Source organism: Lathyrus oleraceus, chromosome 1 (genome assembly GCF_024323335.1).
Source record: "Lathyrus oleraceus cultivar Zhongwan6 chromosome 1, CAAS_Psat_ZW6_1.0, whole genome shotgun sequence".
In the NCBI taxonomy this organism is placed as follows: Eukaryota; Viridiplantae; Streptophyta; class Magnoliopsida; order Fabales; family Fabaceae; genus Lathyrus; species Lathyrus oleraceus.
Window position 1 is genome coordinate 346,722,214 of NC_066579.1, and position 16,549 is coordinate 346,738,762.

A 16,549-nucleotide genomic window follows, 5' to 3' on the forward strand; every position below is an offset into this window, starting at 1 on the left:
AGTCGTTTTATAATATCAATAAATTATTAATGTTATTTGTCCTATTATATCCTTAAATATTTATTATTTTCTCTTATTTCAATTATATCAATTTATCTTTTCAATATCATTAATAAAGAATAATTTTATAAAATCTTTCGTAATTTATCTTTTTCATATCATAATTATTACATTTTTTAATAAATATGAAAAATTAAAAATAATTTATAATAAAAAACAGAGGGAGTATTGTTTTAATATCATTAATATGTATATATTGACTTGCAATAAAGATAAAATCTTTTTATATTGACTATGATGTGAATTTATTTAATTATAAATAGAGATTGTTTATTCAACTTAAATTATTATTTATAATTTTTTTAATTATTAATTTATATTGGCATTAAATTAATAATTATAAATGTTATAGTTTTATACAATATATGCATAATTAATTTTAAATATTCAAATAATATTATTAAGTATAAAAACGTCTTCTATAAATTATGTCATCTTTGATATCTTACATTGATATGTTGTTTACTTTATAAAATACTTTTATATTAGAATATATTTTTATTTTAGATAGTCATATTTTTTTTTGTCAACAAAAAAGGTAAAGTTATTATTATTATTATTATTATTATTATTATTATTATTATTATTATTATTATTATTATTATTATTATTATTATTATTATTATTATTATTATTATTATTATCAAAATGGTTTTCTGATTGATATTATTCAATCAATAATAATATAGTAAGCTTAAATAGTTTTTTGATCCTAGTAAATTGGCAAGGTTTTGGTTTTGATTCCTATTTTTTTTTTGGTTGAAGTCCTTATTGGTGTTAGTCATTAACGTCAAAGTTCTATTAAAAAAAGTCTATGTGGATAACGGTGTTGGGTTGACTTTTGTTTTTAAATTTTTATCATGACACATATTATTACACGTGGGAATGCAACATGTGGGTTATTAAAAGGAGAGATGCAACATTCTTCTTCATGGCTTCTTGCTCAATATCTAATTGTAATCCAATTCAAATTCCATTATGTGGTTGCAATAGATCAATGGAATTGTTCATCTCAAACTCACTTAAATACCCTAAACAAGAGATATTGGAAATGTCAAAATTCTAGGTTAATGTCAAGTTGCAAGTTGTTTATATGGGATGATGAACTTGAACGAAACACGTCTAATGAATCTAGAAATTTAAGTGGATGCAATTACTCAGAGGTTGTGAAGGATTTAAGTATCATTGTTAATGAGCTTGAGATTAGGAAAAAACAAAAGATGAAGTTGAAGTTGGAAAACGAAAGGAGAAAAGCCAATTTGCTCAAGCTCTTGTTGATTGTGTCATGGGGTTTCTTCATTGCTTAATAGAAATGGTGATGATTCTCAGTCGAATATGTTTGTAATTTTTTGTTTTTATTTTTAGTCCATGCAACAAGCACTCTTTCTGAATGTCGTCCTTGGTTCTACATGTAATGAGTATATAATGAATGTGTCACGGCGGGAAAAATCACAGAGTCTCCACCATCCTTTATTCGTTCCTAAGTAACAATAGAAATAATGAGAAAACCCTAAAAAGTAAAGATAAGCCGTTATGGTTCGGCATTCGATTAAGTGAGGGGAAGGTACTAACACCCCTCACCTCCATTGTACTCAATGGGAACCTTCTCTAACTCTAGGGTACTATGTTAAGGCTTGTTTGCTATGTTTAAGTTTATCTATTTATGCTATTTACAAAGGAAGGGATATTTACAAGGTTTATGATGGGAAAAGTTAAGTTTTATGTTAAGGGGCTCGCCAAAGTTTCGCAACTTTGTGCCTACGTATTCTCATCAAGTGATGAGGAATCAGAATCTGCATAATTCACAGTTGTTTTGTTAATTGTTTAATGGAACGATGTTGGGTCACCTTCGAGTGATAAACCTATGATACCTTGCACAATGTTGGTTTTATGCTTGTTTCTAGTTCGCTTTTAAGGGATCAAACTGTTTCTTTTTGGAAAAAAGTTTGGTTTTCGTTAAGTTAGTGAAAAATGATTTGATTGGTTAAATGTTTTTTATCTTTTTTTGTTTTTTGATTTAATGGAAAAATAAATTTAAATTAGAGAAAGAAATATTTTTGTCATTTTGAATATTTGACTTAAATATAAAAAAATATATTTTTGGTTTTTTTATGATTTTATTACAAATTAATTAAACTAAAATACCCTAATAAAAGCCCAATAACAACCTAAAGAATTAATTAATTAATAACTAAATTAAAATTAAAAAAATCAAGCTATTAAAATAAAGATAAACAAAATTGTAAAAAAAATATACTGGAGGTGTAATCGTTTTGGGGTCAGTAATTGAGGGTGTGCAGAAAGCAAAAATATAAACGCGCAAAGGTGTTAAGGCCTAGGCGTTGAGATAAGGGTTGGAGAAGAGTCAAAAGGTTAACTCTAAATACACATCGTTGGATTGATCTAAGGGGTCTGGACAGATTGAACCTCATACGTTGGATGTAAGTACTAAGGGAAGTAAACGAAACAAATGGTTGAGATTTAGAGTCAGAATGAGAATATGGTAGGCATACACATATGGGATGAGTCAGATTCATCTAATCAAGAGGCATCATCTAGGCCACGTGTCTTGATCAGATTCATATGAAAGGGGAAAACTTAAGGCATTTCTTTCAGAAAATCTTCATTTTTCCTCATTCATTCTCTCTCTTCTCTTGCCATTTCCCAACTCTCTCGTCTCTCTTCCCCCACCACCGGTCGGAAATCGTTTCCATCAATGGAGCCACCGCTAAACCCTCATCGGAACTCTTGCGAGACCACCACCTTTATACAACACCCATAAACCATCCTCTTGACCGCCATAACGCCACCTAGGGACACCCTAAAAACCCAAGTTTCTGGTGAATCTTTATCAGAACCTTCATACCTTCAACCTAGTTTTCCAGAAACCCTCTGTCGCTACGTGAAAAATACAGAGTCGCCATTGAATTTTATTTATTCCAAATAAAATGCAAAATATCTAGAAATCCCATAAATAATGGTCATCGCAGCCATGAATGGATTCAGAAGTCGGTTATACAAGGTGAAAGTATTAATATCCGTCACTTCCATCGTACTTGATGGGAACAATCTAGATTGTCATTCACTTGATTGGGTGACGTTATCTTAATGCTTATTTTCTAAAGGTTTACGGAGTGAAAGTAAGTTTTTTATTAGTGTGCTCGTCAAGGATTTGGACCCTCGTGCCTACGTATGCTCACTTGTTGAAGTGAGAAATCAGAGCTCTGTAGTTCGTGGTAAAAAATGCTTGTTTGTTGGGTTATTTTATACCTTGAAAAAGGATTTTCGGAGTGATGCCCTAAGACGCAAAAATATAGTTTGATGAGTTGATGTTGTTTTTAGGTTTTTTGTGAAAAAAGTGGTTGATCTGAATTACACGACTATACAGAGTGCGCAATCCTAATCATATTTTTATTAATTTTTTAGTTTTGATTGAAAAAAGGTCGCTTGTCATTGGATCAAGGTTTTGTTTATTGTTTTGAATGTGGTGACAATCCTACCTTCTGAGGTTGGCTAACAAGAAACAACAAAATAAAGGAAAACGAGGAAAAAAGTACACCAAAGTGGGGAGAGGGATGCATGAAAAATACAAGGGATATTGCGAGAAATAAAGGATTTCGTTATAAGGTAGCCCAAAAGAAAACCTTGTGTGTGCATTGTGTCATAAGCTAACAAGTGGATAATGGGATTCACATATCTCACTAGGGTAGTGTCATGAGTGAAAGTCATTCTCGCAATGAAAGATTACAAGTCCAAAGAAACTCCAAATTGTGCGTGGGTCAATTACAATAGTCCAATTCCAAGCAAGGGTACTAACAAGTTCTCTAAGTCTCACTCCATGTCAAGTTTAGGTCATACACAAATTCTATTACGTCCATAATACTCCAAGCTTAGGTCTCGATGAATATTAATTAAGTCTTTTTGGCCTTTTCCATTTTTATCATGTTTTTGTTCATTTTAGATTAGATGTCATAAAGAACAAAAGAAATGAAAGAAGATGAAATGATATGGATGCTAAATTGCAAGAATTTAAATTGCACAAATTTAAATATTAGGAGTTAGAAGTTAGCATTACATAATATAAAGGTTAGAAGTTAAATGTTAAAAAACAACCACCTAGTGATCATCTATCAACAAATCAAATGACCCAAACATATGCTTCTCCACAAGTAACTTATCATCAACTCAATGTGCAAAAAATGATCAATTGACCATTTATCAACATGTTTGAATTGAAAAAGATTGAATCAACCGAAGGATATTCATCCGTGAATGATTTGAGATGATGAAGATTAATAAAAAAATGAATAAAAGTTGAAAATAAAAATAATTAAAAGTCAATAGTTAGATGTTAATTTGCATTAAGAATTAAATTAAATTAAATTGTTAGTAAAGATGAAAAAAGTAAAATCAAGATAAAAATAATAGCATACGAATAATAATAAGAGAAGAAAAAAAATGCAGCACCGTGCTCCATCGATATCTCTATACCTCATGTGCAAAGTTCCATGCCAAGAACCAACCACCACTGGAGCTCCGACACCACCGCGTCGGAGGTGACAAAATTGGTCGGAATCAAGAAATAACACCACTATTCTACTCCTCTCAACCTCCTCTATCCTAATCTCTCATCTATTCTAATCAAGACTTAACCTATAAAGGTTAGAAGTTAAATGTTAAAAAACAACCACCTAGTGATCATCTATCAACAAATCAAATGACCCAAACATATGCTTCTCCACAAGTAACTTATCATCAACTCAATGTGCAAAAAATGATCAATTGACCATTTATCAACATGTTTGAATTGAAAAAGATTGAATCAACCGAAGGATATTCATCCGTGAATGATTTGAGATGATGAAGATTAATAAAAAAATGAATAAAAGTTGAAAATAAAAATAATTAAAAGTCAATAGTTAGATGTTAATTTGCATTAAGAATTAAATTAAATTAAATTGTTAGTAAAGATGAAAAAAGTAAAATCAAGATAAAAATAATAGCATACGAATAATAATAAGAGAAGAAAAAAAATGCAGCACCGTGCTCCATCGATATCTCTATACCTCATGTGCAAAGTTCCATGCCAAGAACCAACCACCACTGGAGCTCCGACACCACCGCGTCGGAGGTGACAAAATTGGTCGGAATCAAGAAATAACACCACTATTCTACTCCTCTCAACCTCCTCTATCCTAATCTCTCATCTATTCTAATCAAGACTTAACCAAATCTGAAAATTGGAGCATTAAAGTCAAGAACCCCAAGCACAAAAAGTGAAATTAAATGGAGATAGAGGAGAATCAAGCCACCAAACCTTGGGGCTTTGATTCTTCAATGCATAAACTACATTGTGGTAACAAAAGTTCAGCACACAGAAGGATAGAAAAATCGCCTACCTGCAAGACGGAGGATTATCTTGGAACATGCTGGAATTTGAAGGTGATAAAGATGAAGAAAACAAATGCATGCTTCTTTGATCTTCTACTTCTACTCTTCAATGATTTGGCTCTGAAAATGTTTAATTGAATTGTTGTTCTTGATGTTGATTTTATGAATTTTGAGGAGCGTACAATGTAAGAGGTTTAACTCAATGTGAAGCCTGCTCCAATGGTGAGAGAGCTTTAGTGTAGGTTTTTTTTTAGAGAAGATGGAGTGAGAGGATTTTTTTTTGAATGATTAAGGTTCAAGAGAAAAATGAATTATGGAGAATGAATTCTGATTTATAGAGTCTGATCAAAGGTAGATTAGGAATGAAATTGGGGAATTTGGATTTTGATCAAATGGAAATGAATTATTTGTGAATTTATTCAAAAATAAAATGCTACTGAATAATGAAAATATGTTGGGTCTGATAACCGGTTAACACCACGCGAATTGGAATTCTGGGCAACAAAACAACCGGTTACCGTAACCTGTTACCACCCCGATAACAGGTGTTCTGGACTACAGAGAAGGCAATGTGAAGCATGTGTAATCGGTTACCGTAACCCGTTACATGCACGAAGATGGCTGATTCATGGGCTCTGCTGATGGAGGTTGGGCATGGCGTAACCCACGTTCTACCTTATTTGCACTCATGGCATTCTCCATGAGGCCTTGACGTCCGCCCTGGACTTGGAGGCCAAAAAAATAGCAACTTCCAGACCCAATCCTCTCTCACTTCAGCTGATAACTCTCTCATTCTCCCTACATGATTTCAGACTCTTTTCATCCGATTCCAGCTCTATAAATAATAATAAGTCTTAAGTTTTCATCATCCAAATTTTAGAGTATTTAATTTTAGACAGAAATTTTACTATTATAAAAGTGGTAATTTCTCACATTGAAGGACTACGGCATCTTAGAGTTAGGAATTTACTGTGTTTACTTGGCTAAAATCTTACAACAATCTTTTGGATTTATTTGTAATTTCAATTTCAGAGTTCAATTTTATTTCAGTTTTTATTTTCAGGTTCTATTTTATTTAGGAGCCTTTATTTTTTCTTTAATTTTAAATTATTATTATTTCTGCTGTTATTGTCTTTATTGCTTTTCATTATTATTACTATTAATTTTCAGTTTTAATTTGTATTAATTTTATTATTATTTATTGCACTGCTCTATTTTATGCATACATGTCAGTTTTAGTTGTTACTATACGTATTGATTTCATTTATATGTGTATGCTTAATGACTCATAAACATATATATATTTTTGTCTGTCAAGGTTTTATATATATATATATATATATATATATATATATATATATATATATATATATATATATATATATATATATATATATATATATATATATTAAATAATAGTATGTTTCTCGTCATCATATTCAAATAATAGTATGTTTCTCGTAATCATATTCGACGGGACCTGGTAAAATATAGTAGCACTAATTTTTAATATTAATTTAATCTTTTGATTCTAAATTTTATTTCAAAAAGTTGAAAACTTTTGCGCGAAAGCGAAAGCACTCAAATATTGATTTCAACACGAAAGTATGAAAGCGGTTTCCAATCATAAAATTTGAATTTTTAATTTCTAAAAACAACGACAACATTTTTTTAATTAATTAGGACTTATCGATTTTCAAAAAGTGTTTCAAAATTGTAACTTGCGAAGCGACAACAAACAACTACGGTTCCGTAATATAACACGGGCTGCGCGAAAGTGAGTAGTATTTTTAAATTAGTTATTCCTCCGAAAACAATTTTAAAACCAAACGAAATGCATAATTTTATCTGAATCCCGATGGTACCCGAAAATTACATTATGATCTCCGTTTAATTCTCAAACTAGTTAATTTAGATTCGTTCTCAAACAAGACATTTTCTGATATCCTTAGATTTACAAAGCGACAATATACCATAATAGGTTGATATTATTTTCAATGGGTTTGACTTTTTTTATACTATAACTGATTGTTGAATGCATTTGCGAATAACACCCATCAAATTACAATTGAAATGAGGTAAACAAATCTATGAAAAAAGTGTTTTAACTAAAAAAACGGCTTAATATATGTTTTAGTACTTTAACTTTATTTAATATTCCGTTTTAGTCTCTTAATTAAAAAATATTATAAGTTAATCTATTAACTTCACTTCCGTTATCCTATTTGATGATATGGTGTAACAACAAGGTCATTGGTACAATTTAAGTCAACATATGTAATTAAAAACTGATACTTTGTTTAAACTGTGAGAGTTTTGTTTTAACCTTCGAAAACAAAACTCTCGCGGTTTAAATAGTATATCTATTTTTAATTACACATGCCGAATAAGATTTGTACCAATTATTCTGTTGTCACGTCATCTGAATTTAACATTTTTTTCTTCAAAAATTGACGGAAGAGACCAAATAAAAAACATAGATAAAGTTAAAATACTAATTTTTAATGTTTTTTAGTTAAAAGACTAAAATAGAAAATTAAATTAAATTAAATAATTTGATGATTAATTATAAAAAAAATTAAAATTAAAACAGAGATCAAATTCAAAACTAAAATTCAAAAGTGAAAAAGAATAGCCAAATGACAATAAAGGTTAGAATTAGAGAGAATGTTGGTAAATTAAACATATTTTCCTCCATTTATTAACTATTACATATTTTCTACAAGTATTCAAGTATTAATTCGATAGCATTGACACTGTCCATAAACTCAATACATATTATGATTTGTGATTTATTGATTGTTACATATAAAAATTGTATAAGAAAACATATTAATTAAATCAATATTACTATTATATTTTACTATTATATTTTTTCAATAAATACTATATTTTTTAGATATATTAAATGACAAAATATCAAATTTGTGTATAGACAAAATTAATCAATAACTCAATACTATCGGTAGACCCAGGAGCTGGAAGAGAATAACTAGCTTGTGCCAAAATGAACAGGATCATTGTCATAATCATAACATTTTTCATCTCACTCCTTGCCATAATTTTTTCTTTTCTGTTAATGTTGTTTCACTCTTTGATAATATGTTACTATGTTGAATCTCTATTTATAACTTTTTTAAAATGAAACAGCATAGATTACTAAAATATTATTTTATTTTATTATAAATTTTTATAGCTTTTATTCTGAAAAATGTTAATTCAACATGACAATGGCAAAAAGTTAAATAATGAGAATCCAAATAATAATAGATTTTAGTTAAGTAATGTATGTGAAATTAATAATTTTAAGTAATATAGTTTTGTACAATGTATATGAAATTAACTTTTAAATATTCAAATAATATTACTCATTATTGTATAAGTGTTTTTAAATATTACTAAAATTTAGAATCTGATCATCTTTTTTATCATAATAGTTATTTGGAAAAAATAATGCTATTTTTACACTAACTCCTAATCCAATATTTACATTAAATAATATTCATCATATTTATACAATGAACAATATATTTTTAAAAAATTAAAAAAAATAATGAAAAAAATTATTTTTATAACACAAATATTAAATCTTTCATTAATCAATTTTATGATGATATTAATCACAAAAATTTCGGTTATTACCCACATATTTTACTTATACTTATAATTTATTAGTCAAATTTATTATTTCATTAACAAATAAATTACATAACATTAACTAAGTCCATACATTAAAATATGAAATATAATAATCAATCTTTACCCTCTATTAATCAATCTTATTTGCTTTATTTCATATATTTCATAACTTAATATCAAAACTTAGTTAATAGAGTGTAAAAATTGATTATTATATTTTTATATTTTAATGTCTGAATTTAGTTAATGATATATATTTTATTGATTAATGAAGTAGTAAATTTGGTTAATAAATTATAAGAAAAATATGTGGTTGATAATCTATATTTTTTGAGATTAAATGTAGTGCATTGACAATGTAAAATAGTTTTACACTATCATATAATAATGATTCATCATTCAACCATGTCACAAACTTAAAAATATCAACCTAATACATGGTGGTGATTAGTTGTCAATGTAAAATTAATTTACACTATCGGTGCATATCCTTTTTTCTCTTATTTTTGTGATTAATTCAATAATAAAATTAATTAATCACATTATAAAATTAATTTGTTATAAATATTATTTTTTTATTTATAAAAAAATTATTGTTCACCGCATAAATACGGTAAATAGTATTTGATGTACATCATAATAACATTTTTCATTTGAAAAACATGACACATAAGAAATGATATCTATTTTTTTTTTCAAGGGACACATTTTTCAAGGGCCACATGTAATCTTTACTTTATGAATTTATCTTTATTAAATGTTTTGACATCAAATATCGATCTTCTCTCGCATCTAGAATCATAAAAATTAATTGGTATTTTCTTAATCATAATTGAATTGAGTGTAACACAAAGAGAAAATTCTAGAATATCAATTTGTGGTGACATATTTAGAGATAGTTTAAGAACATTCTTAATATTAATTTGTGGTGACATATTTAGAGATAGTTTAAGAACATTCTTAGAAGCTTTCTCAGCTAAGGATGGAGTTTGCACTTCCTTTCAAGCTAAATTGTATAAAATCATATTTGTTATCAAATATGATAATGAAAAGAATTAAAGAAATCTTTGGCCGGAAAGTGACTTAATATTGATCATTCATGCATTTTCTAACTTGAATATTATCTTATGACATATTTTAATTAAATGGAAGAAAAAATTACACATACAATAAACTCCTTTAAATTTAATATATCTCACATTTTCATAAAAAAAAATGCATGTGCAGAAAGATTAGAATATTAATTTTTATTTTGATTATCATATTCGGTGGAATTCACTCTATTTATGTTTTAGAAATATTTTTTAGATATATATTAGACATTATCTAAGTATTTTTTTACTTAACTTTTTGTTAGGTTGAGTTTTATGTCCTCGTTCTTTTTTGTTTTTCCTTTTTTCTTCTTTAATAAAGTACCTTTATTTAAATGAAAAAAATTGTTTTCAAAATATAACCATATGAATTATGTCATATGTGCTACCTTACTATTTACTTTTATAATATATTGAAAAAAAGTTTTATCTTTGACAATAATGACCAATTTTTTCTATCTTAAAAAAATAAAGTTTAACAATAATAATAATAATAATAATTATTATTATTATTATTATTATTATTACTTTACTATTACTTTATTATTATTTCGTATTATAACAAAATAATTGAGAGGTTAAAGATGTTCATTATGGAGTGACTTATGATGCAGTGGTTTTAGTCTCAAGTGAATAAAAAAGGGTTATCTGCAAGGTTATCACTCCAACGTTAAAGTCAGTAATTGAGAAATAGAAGTGTTACTATTGTGAGTGAGTGAATACTTGAGGGAGACGTAGAGTCACACTTATATAGTGGTGACGATTAGACTTACCTTTCTTGATCCGACTTGGATTGAGAAGAATCATTGTATGAACATCAATAACAAAGACGAAAGCGAGAGTCATTCTCTCATGCGATTTTCCAAATCAGAGGTCCACTTTCTATGCCAGCTAGTGGAGCACCTTAACTTAATTAAGCCTCTTGATTGAGTCGATCTTATTGAGTTTTTGACTAATCCAAAAATCTTTCCCCAAGTATTTACTTTTAGTAATGAAGTGGAGAGTGTTGCTGCATAAGTATTTTAGACCAGTCCAAAAGTGTGTTTCGTTTAGGTAGTAGATCATTTGAGAAGCCCGCCCTAGGAAGGGATGAGGCACTTTTGTGGCAATGAGTGGGAGTTGTTGACATTGGTAACAAGTGCATTTAAGACCCATAGTGTACTCGAAACGTTTCTTTGGGGGAATATCTAAACATAGTCTTACAAATCTATGGTGGGAAGGTGATGCACTTGGTTCTACTTGAGCATCGTTACAAAATCGAATCTTCATCTTGGCCGTTGAATGTGATTCTTTTATCTTATATAAAATTATTTTCTTTGATCTCGACACCTTTAGCATTTATAAATTGAGACTTGAAGTTGAATTTCACTTTTTCCAATTCCTTCATTCATGAGAAAGAGTGGGAAGATGGTGAAAAATAAGGTGAGAAAGGCGCAAACGACTCTATTTCTCTTGAGGCGAGAAAATGATCGTGTATTCATATTTCTTGTTTGACTCAATAAAGACCTCGATGAGGTAAGAGGTAGAGTTTTGGGGAAAATACCATTGCCAATTTTTTGTGAAAGTTTTGCAGAAATAAGAAAAGGGGAGGCACGACAAGGAATTCTGATGGGCAAGACACCATGAAGCTTTGAACTTGAAGACTTAGCTCTGGCTACTAGGAAACTTGACGAGGGAAAAATGTGATACAAAATTCCTTGGTGTGATCACTGCAAGTGCGAATGACATAAGCATGAAACTTGTTAGAAGCTCAAAGGAGAATCTCCTAACTAGAAGAAAAAATATGATCGTGCATTTCAGGCTAGTAATTCTGATCAAGGGCAGCAATCCTCTTTGACTTAGCTTCTACTCACTACGGAACAACTAGACTGATTATACAAACTCCTCGAGTCTCCAACCCTTTCTTGCTCTATAGCAACAAAAGGTAATTCTACATTTATTAGTGTCAGTCTCGGTCATACTTGAATAATAGATTTAGGTTCCTTTAGTCACATGACATGTGAATCTACTTTGTTCTCTTTATATAGTCCATGTGCAGGTAATCAAAAAATAAAAATTGCATATGGCTCCTTTTCAACCATTGCATGTAAAATGTCAGTTGTGTTGTCTCCAACGTTAACATTTAAAAATGTCCTTCATGTTCCAAACTTATATGTAATTTGATGTCCGTAAATAAATTATCCCAAAATATAAATTGTCAAACTAAAATTTTCCAAAGATTTGAACTCGAGGAAGATGATTGGCACTGCTAAGGAGACTGGAAGACTCTACTACCTTGACATTGGATTTGCATCACAACTACCTTTAAAAACAATAAGTTCATGTTTTGCGTCTTTTTTGTCTTGAATAATAAAGATGACAATATTATGGTATGACATTTAAGATTAGGTCATCCTAATTTTCGTTACTTAAAACACTTGTTTCCTAAGTTATTTCATAATAAGAACTTTTCTTCATTTAAATGTGAAACATGTGAGTTTGCAAAGTATCATCGTTCCCAATTTCAATGCAACCTTAAAAATCATCAAAATCTTTTTCTGTTATTCACATTGATGTTTAGGGCCCTAACCTTACAAGTACACTCTCTCTCAAAAAAATGGTTTGTCACATTTATAGATGACCATAACAGGGTATGTTAGGTGTACTTGTTAAAGGGAAAATCAGATGTTTGTCAAGATGTATAGAATTTTTTCCATGGTGCAGAACCAATTTCAAACAAATATCCAAGTCTTTAGAAGTGATAGTGACAAATAATATTTTATCACAATCCTGGATGAATTTTTTCTAAAAAATGGGATTGTACATCAAAGTTAATGAGAAAGATAAGTCTATCTCTATTTTTGAGAGTTTTATTTTGTATCCTGATATAGATGACCATGTTGCTATTAAAAAACATGTTAGATCTTGCACTAAACACTCCATGTCCAATTTTATATCCTATTCAAATTTGTCTTTATCTATGTCTGCCTCAAAATTGTCTAGTGTAGAAATTTTGAAAAATGTACAAGTTGCTCTGGAAATTCCAAAGTGGAGGGAATATGTACTTGAGTAGATAAAAGCCCTTAAAAATAAAAAAACTTGGAGTGTTACGACACTATCAGATCACAAGACAGTTGGATGAAAATGGGTGTTTACTATGAAGTATAATTTAGATGGACCAATTGAAAGGTACAAGGCTCGCTTGGTGGCTAAAGACTCTACTCAGACATATGGAATAGACTACTTAGAGATATTTACTCATGTTGCAAAATTGAACATTGTCAGAATTCGTTTATCTCTTGCTGTTAACCTGGATTGCCCATACATTAACTAGATGTGAAGAATGCATTTCTTAATGACGATATAGAAGAAGAAGTATATATGAACATTCCTTCTGGCTTTGAAAACAAATTTGGATTAAATGTATGCAAACTAAAAAAGTCATTGTATGGATTAAAGCAGGGCCCTTTGAGCTTGGTTTGAAAATTTTACTCATTGCATGAAAAAACAAGGGTGCATCCAAGGATAGGCTGACCACACCTTGTTCACAAAGTTCTCCAACGATGGGAAAGTTGTTGCCCTGATTATTTATGTTGATGATATTGTCATTACTAGAGACGATATAGTGGAAATGACAAGAGTAAAAGAGAAATTGACAGTAGACTTTGAAATCAAGGACTTGAGATTCATGAAATATTTTCTAGGTATGGAGGATGCTCAATCAAAGAATGGTATTGTTGTTTCATAGTAGAAATACATTCTAGACTTATTGAAAGAAACAGGAATGAGTGGATGTCATCGTGCAGATACTCCTATGGTTCCTTATGCTAAACTTTGGGAGAAGGTAATGTTCCTGTTGATACTAGAAGTTATCAGAAATTGGTTGGAAAATTGATTTATTTGTCACACATTCGATATGATATTGCTTTCTCAATTATTGTAGTAAGTCAGTTTATGCATTCTCTTTTCGAAGAACATCTTGAGGCAGTCTATAGGATACTGAGATATTTGAAGAGAAGTCCTGAAAAAGACTTATTTTTTAAGAAGACTAATGAAAGAAATGTGTCTATCTTCACCGATGCTGATTGGGCAGGTTCAGTCATGGATAGATGATCAACTTCTAGATATTATACCTATATTTTGGGTAATCTTGTGACATGGAGGAGAAAGAAATAAGGAGTTGTAGCAAGAAGTAGTTCAGAAGCCCAATTTAGAGCTATGTCTCAAGGTATTTATGAAGGATTATAGATCCTTAGAGTCCTAGAAGAACTTAAGATGAAAATTGAGCTTGCATTGAAATTGTAATCTGACAGTAAAGATGCTATTAACATAACTCATAACTTAGTTCAACATGACATAACCAAACATATTGAGATTGATCGACACTTCATAAATGAGAAGTTAGATGCTGAAATCATATGTCTATCTCTTGTGACTTCAAGTCAGCAAACTACGGATATTCTAACCAAAAGTTTGACAAAACTTATCTTTGAGCATTTGATAGACAAATTTTTGTTCAATATAGATATAAGATTACAAGGGGAAGGGTATTAGGGAAAACTGATATATACCTGAAACAGTCCAAAGCATTAATTACTGCTGTGTAGACAAATGCAACAACAACAAAAAACGATGTTTCATTCTTTAGGGCAAGGTCTTGATTTAACTACAGGTGGTTTATGGCCGATTGAAGGAAGAGGGCAAGACAAAGGGAACAGAAACTAAGGGCTTGTTTGAAATGCATCTTAAAAACTCTTTTTTAGTTTTTGAAAATTTAAAATTTAAAAACTTGTTTGAATATAATGTTTTGTAAAAGTGTTTTTAAAAACTCTTTTCTATTTTTCAGTTTTTAAAAAGCAAAAAAGTGAAACAGTTTAGTTGTGTTTTGCTTCTTACTTTGTAGTTTTTAGTATTATAAAACTTGAAGAAAAAACATAAAAATTTATAATTTTCATTAATGACATTAATGTAACTTTAATAATTTTTATATTTTAAAAATAAAATAGAAAAAATATTTGAAAGAGTATGTTATTTCTTTTATTTATGCTCTTTTTATGTATAAGTAACCTTTCCAAATATGTTTATTTATTTTACTTAATTTTTTTTTGTATTTCTTAATTATGTTCACTATATGATTTTTTTTCTATTAAACGTGAAATCCCATTTTTTACTTTTTTTCTTATTATTATTACAAACAAGTGTTATGTGATTTGTAAAATTAAAAATTGATTTAACCCAATTATTTGTATTCGACCAAATATCAATTAATTTTCTTAAGTTTGTAATATTTTATACAATAAAATAGATTTTAAAAATAAATGACAAAATATGCATTTTTATTCTCTTCTTAAAATACTATTAAAAGATTAGATTATCAAAAAAGTTTTTTCATTTTCATATTTTAAAAACAATTTTTAAAAATTAGTTTATCAAACAAGTTTTTTATTAATTTTCTTCTTAAAAATAGTTTTTTAAAATAGATTTAAAAAATAAATTTTAAGAATTAAAATTGAAAAGTGTTTCAAACATGCCCTAAATATGCCAATACCGAAAACATTTCCAAAATAGTAATATGCCTGTTAGATGCGAAGAACTTCTCAACTTCCCATCAATCTGTTCTCACAAATGCAAGACCTAGCTTCCACGTTAAAGAGAGCAACACTTCAATAAAGAGAATTGATAAAACATTAAAATACTTGAAATAATTTTTTAAGTAATATTTGAAAATGATATTTTAACTGGTACGTTTTCTTGTGGTGGCATGCAAAAATGATAGTAAGACAAAATTTAAAATTACAACATTAAATAATTGAAAATGATTTTTTTAAACTTGTACCTTTTCTTATAGTAATAGGTCAAAATAAATAGTAAGAAAAAAGTTATTGGCAAATTTATCTGATTGGAGGTATATGATATCTATGCAACTAGTCCATTAAATTTTCATCGATAATGTTATATATACTAATGGTTTTATTTGTTGTTAATATAAGTGACGGTTGGGATATGACAAACTTTTTCTAGTATTTATTTGTTTGTGTTAAGTGTCTTTGGAAATAAAGAAATTGTAGTAATTTTAATTCACAAAATATATTATTCCAATTAAATTATCTGTGTAAATCTAATTTAAAAAATAAATTTTAAAAAATATAAGTTTATATGGAAGTTTTAAAAAATCGGTATAAAAATTATAGATTTTAAAAATAAAATTATATTTTGCACCTATTTTTAAAAACAAACAGATGTAAAATTGATTTTAAAAACATTAAAATTTAACACCTACTTTAAACAAAATAGGTGTAAAATATATATTTAGTAAAAAAAAATATGTGGGCCTAATCCAGAGCTACAACACCTGCTGCACCTGTTGAATTATAATTCCTTCTGTCGAA